At 26.3% G+C, this 6,806-nt stretch overlaps 1 pseudogene; it reads right to left on the bottom strand.

Annotated features, from left to right (window-relative positions):
• Positions 1 to 344: 344 nt before the first annotated feature.
• On the bottom strand, positions 345 to 1,210 carry LOC131614221 (adenylate isopentenyltransferase 5, chloroplastic-like; annotated as a pseudogene).
• Positions 1,211 to 6,806: the final 5,596 nt, after the last annotated feature.

The raw sequence follows: 6,806 nt of genomic DNA, 5'->3' as shown, positions 1-6,806 counted from the left end.
AATGCAACATCCAAGTATTAAAAATAATTTTTAGCAGTCATCAAACTTGGTTAATGCAGTGTAAAAACTTGGTTAATTCAGTAATGAAGTTAGTTAATGCATGTCCGTACATGTACAATGTCGTCCGTGATTTTAAAAATATACAATATTTTTTATAAATATTATTATTTTATTTAAAAAAACACTGTTTATACGGGGAACAGTGTTTGGTATAAGTATTGGTGTAAGTTTTGGGTGTAAGAATAGCATTACTCTAAAACTATATAATAACATAATAGAATCTAAAAGAAACAAAGATATAAAAAAATGGAAATGTTATTAATTAAAAAAGGAAATACTAGTAGTCATATTGTGTTTGTCTGAGTTGTCTCCTCCAAAAATCTCTTAACTATCTCAAGGCTCGATTTAACCACAATTTCTTGATACAAATGTTTATAGTCTTCTTCCTTTAAAATAGCTTCAAATACTTTTGTAGAATCAATTTTGTGCATGTTCCACCCAAGTTTATTAACTATCTTATCAAGCTTTAGGAGTTGATTTTCAACCAATTTGCATGTGTTTTCTTTAGTTTTTGCAATAGCTTCCATGGGTATCTTTTCTTTACGACCTTCATCAATTTTTTCGTCATTTTCTATCTCAAAATAACATTGAAGTTCTGGAACACCAATTGCTCTTCTAATTTCTCTTGAACAATTTTCTCCGGGTACAAAAAATTCTCGAATTTCATTAACAAGACCCGCCTCAACCATTTCATCAACTCTTTTATTTAAATAAGGAAACAAAATAGACAAATCCATATCCACCCAAATGAAACAACAATCATATTTTAAACGAAATGAATGAATTAGGTCATCGACTAATACTTGTATGTAAGAATTTGATCCACCTACAATAATTGGGAGATGCCCATTTTCTATAATGACATCTAAGGTTTCAAGCACTTGCTTGCAAAAATCATTCACAGTGAAATCATAATCAGGATTGTCGATGATACCTAACAAATGGTGTGGAATCAAATATTTTTTAGATTCTGCTATCTTATTGGTTACAATGTCAAAACCCTTATAGACTTGAATTTTGTCTGAATTAATGATTTTAGAGAAGAATCGAAGCCCTATGTTGATGGAAAGTTTAGTTTTTCCATCCCAGTTGCACCCATTATGAATAAAACCTTTTTCTTTTGTGTTAGTGTTGAGGTAGTGAACACCATAATGGTGTTTCTGTAATAAAATTCGGAAAAGAAAATCAAGAATCACAATATAAAAAATAACGTAAATTTGTAAAATAAAATTTTGAACAAGAATGGAGTATTAATATATATAAAAAAACTAGAATTAAAATTCATTATTCATAGATAGCTTCATAGTAAGGATGGGTGTTATTATACCAAGAAGAAAATTGATAGAAATTAAATGGATAGAATGAAGTTTCAAAAGTGCATTGAAGTTTCAAAAGGCCTTTATGAGATTAGGCGAGAAATGTGTTGAGTATGCGATGTTAGAAGGCGGTGTACCACATAATGAGGATTGGGATAATGCCAAGTGTTTTGTGAAATTTTTGAAGTTGTTTTTTCAAATCACTAAGAAGGTGTCAGGTTCAACGTACGTAACATCTTCTACGTATTTCATGGAACATTGTCAAATATTGGGGGCATTAAAGAGTTGGAAGGAAAATCACCAAGGTGACACCATACTTATAAGAATGACCGACACTATGCATGAAAAATATAGTAAGTATTGGGGGGATGTCACAAAGATGAATAAGTTGGTATTTATTGCTGTAATTTTGATCCTCGGCGTAAATTCCAGTTTATTAGGTGGGGATTGGATAAGTTTTATGAGAAGAAAGTTGATGATTCTTTGTGTGATAAGGTGAGGCAAACATTAAACAAAATGTTTGAAAGCTATAGACTTTTCTTAAGTAAAGTCCAAGCTGAAAGTGTTGGACAAAAAATAGAACCATCCGAATTTGTTACATCTTCTGATCCTTTGGATGATGAATTTGAGAAGGACATGGATCAAGATCCGAATTTGAATAAAAACAAAGTGGATTTGTATCTCATGGAGACAAGGGAGAAGAAAAGTCCTGATTTTGACATCTTGAATTGGTGGAAGGTAAATTCCACCAAATACCCTACTCTTGGTATAATGGCTAGAGATATCTTGGCTATGCCAATATCTACGGTTGCTTCTGAGTCCGCTTTTAGCACCGGGGGTCGAGTTTTTAGTTGTTATAGGAGCTCTCTTACATCACACACTGTTGAAGCTTTAATATGTGCGTAAAATTGGTTAAGACCCTCCCCTTTAAAAGTGGATATTGAAGAGCAATTGGAAGAATTGGAGCATCTCGAACAAGGTATATATATATATATATATATATATATATATATATATATATATATATATATATATATATATATGTTTGTTAATATGTTTGTTTTATTTGTCTAACGTTTGTTAATATGTTTGTTTCATTTGTCTAATGTTTGTTAATATGTTTGTTTTGTTTGTAGAAATGGCTCCGATTCCACAATTAAATGAGGGACTTTCTAACATTGAATCGGACTTGTAGACGTGCTTGAAAAAATTGGTATGAATTTGTTATTTTATAAAAATATTTTGGCTGATTATAGAAAGACTTGATTATAGAAAGACTTCCTATTTTATTAAAATATTTTGTCAAAAATATATTTGAATCAAGTTGTGTGTTAGCTGCGTAATATATTTGATTGTTCTGGTTCATTTTTTTCTGCTCTTCAAATTACGTTTTGGTTAAATACAAGAATGCCACAAGTTGTTATTCATATGGAGTTTTTTGTTCTTATGCACATAAGCCAGTTTCTCAGTGTATTTGTTTTTGCTGATGGGTACCAAGTAGTTATGAGTGTTGCTCTTAAGTTGTTTTTACTATTGTTTTCGTTATACTATTAAGTTTGTCAAAAACCAACTTTTATATGGATAGAGATATTTAAAGATATTCCAGAAATCATTACTATGAATTAATAATAGGAATGACAGTAGGAAATGTTTATTTGCAACTTTGAATTAATAATAGATATTACAGAAATCATTACTTTTATATGTATGAATGAATAATAAGAATTGGCAACTTGAATTAGGCATTGTAAAGTTTGCAATTGACAGTAGGAAATGTTTATTTGAAATAATATTGACTGAATGTTGTATTTGTGAATAGTCAGGATGGATGCTAGAAGATAACATAAAGCAGTATGGATAATGGAGTGGCTGAACTGAATTTTAAATGGTGGAACAAACAAGATGGTTGAACTGAATTTTGAATGGTTTATGATTTGAATGGTTGAACTTTAATTTATGTATTAATTTGTAGTTTTGTCTACATGTTGAAACTTTAACAAAATTGCTTGGTTTTGTGACTTTGTAAGACTTTATTATGTAATTTTTGGTTTGTTGTAAGATTTTATTGTGTAGTTTAAGAATATATTAAATTTGTGTCTACTGTTGTTGTTGTGGCTTAGTAAGATTTTATTGTGTAAGCTTTGATTATGCAGAGGTACAAAAATTACAACTTACTAGATTATATAAAATAAAAGTGTATTTTTTTTAAAAAAACCGAACTAACCGAACCAATCCAAACCGTATTGGTTTGGTTTGGTTTTTTTTTTAAGTCAACCGAACCAAACCGAACCGCATGTTTTTTTCTCTTGCAGTTCGGATGATTTTTTAAGCTAAAACCGTCCAAATCGCACCGCGAGCACCCCTAGTTTTGACTAAATTATTAATATAGCATAATTAAAAAGAAAGTTTCTCAATAAATTCCATGGATTTCTTATACACTATAGAAATTTCCATTTTTGCCCTCTCTGTAGACGCACATCCGGAAGCACTCTATATTTTGAAAAAATTTGATTCATTCGGTTGATGCATCTACGGAAGCTTATAAAACATAATGAATCTTGGATTTTCCCAATTAATTGGAAAAATCCAAAGTTCCGTAGATATATCAACGGAAGAATCTATTGTCAAACCCTATCAAACATTTCCGTAGATGTAACTACGGAGGATTTTTTCCAATTATTTGAGAATTTGAGATTTTCTCAATTAATCAAACCCCATCAAACCTTCATGTAGATGTAATTACAAGCTTTTTCTCAATTAATTAAATATTTGGAATGTTTTCAGTTAATTTATACTTTAATTGGAGATTTTTACAATTAATTGGAAAAATCTCTAATTAATTAAATTTGATGACATGTACGTAATCTTTAAAACATAGTGAAAGTTGGGATTTTCCCAATTAATTGTGAAAATCTCAAATTAAGTTACAAATTAGTTAATTGTGATAATATCAAATTAATTTTTCAATTAAATCCCAAGTTCCGTAGATGCATCTACAGAACACCCTATTTTTTCCTTGTCAATAATGCAAAAATAATTAATTTTTAATATAATAGATTTCTAAAACTTAAAAGATATATTGCACTTAATTTAAATGAAAATATCCACTTTGACCAATAGTTTCAAGAACATATAATTTAAAACTCTAAGGTGTGTTTGTTCAAATGAAACGGACGAGCGGAGGAATTTTAATGGAGAAAAGAGGAGAAAAGTGAACATGATAGATTTTTTAAAATTAAATTAATGTTTGATTTAAAATAGTGGAAGGGATGGGAAAAAAGAAATTTTAATTAATAATATATTTAGTTCAGGAGGAAAGGGAAGCAATTTTATTAATATTTTATATTTTTAACCTAAAGATCTTATTTAAATGATATGATATTTAAATGTTAAAAATTCATAAATGTTTTTTGGTAAATAAACAATTCTAAAATTGTATAACTAAAAAAGTTATCATTTGTCACAAAATGTTAAAAAAATGTAGTATCCTTAATTTAGATTATAACTCTCCGACACAAATTAAACTATATATTGATAACAACTTTTAAATCGTAATGAATCATCTAACTAAAGAAATACATAAAATAAATTATTATTAAAATGACTGATTTAATTTTTTTAAAAAAATAAATAAAAAAATATAATGAATGATTTAAATTTGATATAAAAGAAAAATATGTTAGGATAAATAATAAAATTAGAATAAACCAATGAACATAAATAAACATAGAAAAATTATTAAAAAGTGCAAAAATTATGATTTATATTTAATACAAAAATTAGAAAATAATTTGAAAGTAGAGAATATTATAATAAGTTGATATATATAGAAGTAATTGAGAAAAATTACATAGAAGAGAAACAGTGAAATGAAAGAAAATAAATAATTTTGAAATACCAAAATTAAATGGAGAATATTTTAATTAATATAATAAATTTTTGAATATCAAAACTTATATTTTCTTCCCTCCATCAAAATCATTGAGAGAGTGAAAAAAATTTGGTTTAGATGAATTTTGTCCCCCTCCCTTCACCTCTTAAAATTTGAATCAAACATATTAAATTAGAAATTCCTCCTTCCTTTTATCTATTCCGAACCAAACGCATCCTAATATTTATAATAAATATTTCTCATTCGAAATTAAATATTAGAGTTCTTATCCCCATTGGATAAGCTAAAAAGTATTAAATATTATTTTTAACAAATGAGTGGGTTAACACTCTAAATGGATAATATAAATAAATGTGGTAATAATTTAACATATTTTAAAAAAATTATTAATACAAAAATAAATAATTTTAAATATAACAAATTTTGAAAAAATTTAAAAGATACATTGCACATAATTTTAAATGAAAATATCCACTTTAACCAGATAGTTTCACAAACATGACTTAATTTGAAACTTAAACGTCTGTTTGTTCAAATGAAGGGGATGATACGAGAGAAATTTTAATGGAGGAAAGGGAAGAGGAGGGGAAATGAGAGTTTTTTTTAATCAAATAAGTGTTTGGTTTAAAATAGTGGAAGAGGAGGGAAGAGAGAAATTTTAATTAAAAATATGTTTAGTTCAAGAGAGAAGGGAATGTGTTTTATTAATATTTTATATTTTTATAGTTATGATCTTATTTAAGTGATAAAATATTCAAATGTAAAAAATTCATACATGTTTATTTGGTACGAAAAAGTCTAATATTGAGTAACTAAAAAAGTTATCATTTATCACAAAACGTTAAAAAATGTAGTACCCTTATTTAGATTATAACACTCCGACACAAATTAAACTATATGATGATAAATTTTAAATTATAATGAATAATCTAATAAAATAAATACATAAAACAAATTAGTATTAAAATGAATAATTTAATTTTTTTTTAATAAAATTAATAAAAACATAAAATGAACAATTTAAAATTTTGGTGAAGGTTAACATAGTGAAGAAAATTAATTGGTCTATCATGGTGAACTAAAAATGACTTACTATTACAAGTTAAACAAGTTTTTATCAATTTAAATAAAAGACCAATGTATTCCTTTAATTAATTTATACTTTTACATAAACACCAAAAAATATATATAATTAAATATTGACTCAAATAAATATATTATTTATAAATTATAAATATTAATTTTTTAATAAGCAATTTCTAATATAAAAAATAAATAATTAATTAATACTAATAATAAATGAAATTTTAAAACATAAAATTAAAAAATTAAACATCATTTTCATCTTAGAGAAAACACAGTAGAATAAAGAACATGGCGGAGAAATAAATCCCACTTTTATTAATATTAAAAGAATTATTTAATCATGTTTATTTTTGTTTTGTTTGAATAAATTTTCGAATACTTTAAAACTAGTTTCTTTTCTTCCAAAATGTTTATGATAATTTAAAAAATCAATGAAATATAATACTTTTTTG

This window comes from Vicia villosa, linkage group LG6, assembly GCF_029867415.1.
Source record: "Vicia villosa cultivar HV-30 ecotype Madison, WI linkage group LG6, Vvil1.0, whole genome shotgun sequence".
NCBI classification, from domain to species: domain Eukaryota; kingdom Viridiplantae; phylum Streptophyta; class Magnoliopsida; order Fabales; family Fabaceae; genus Vicia; species Vicia villosa.
Note: the sequence above shows the minus strand (reverse complement) of the source record. Positions and strands in the feature narration are given on the sequence as shown.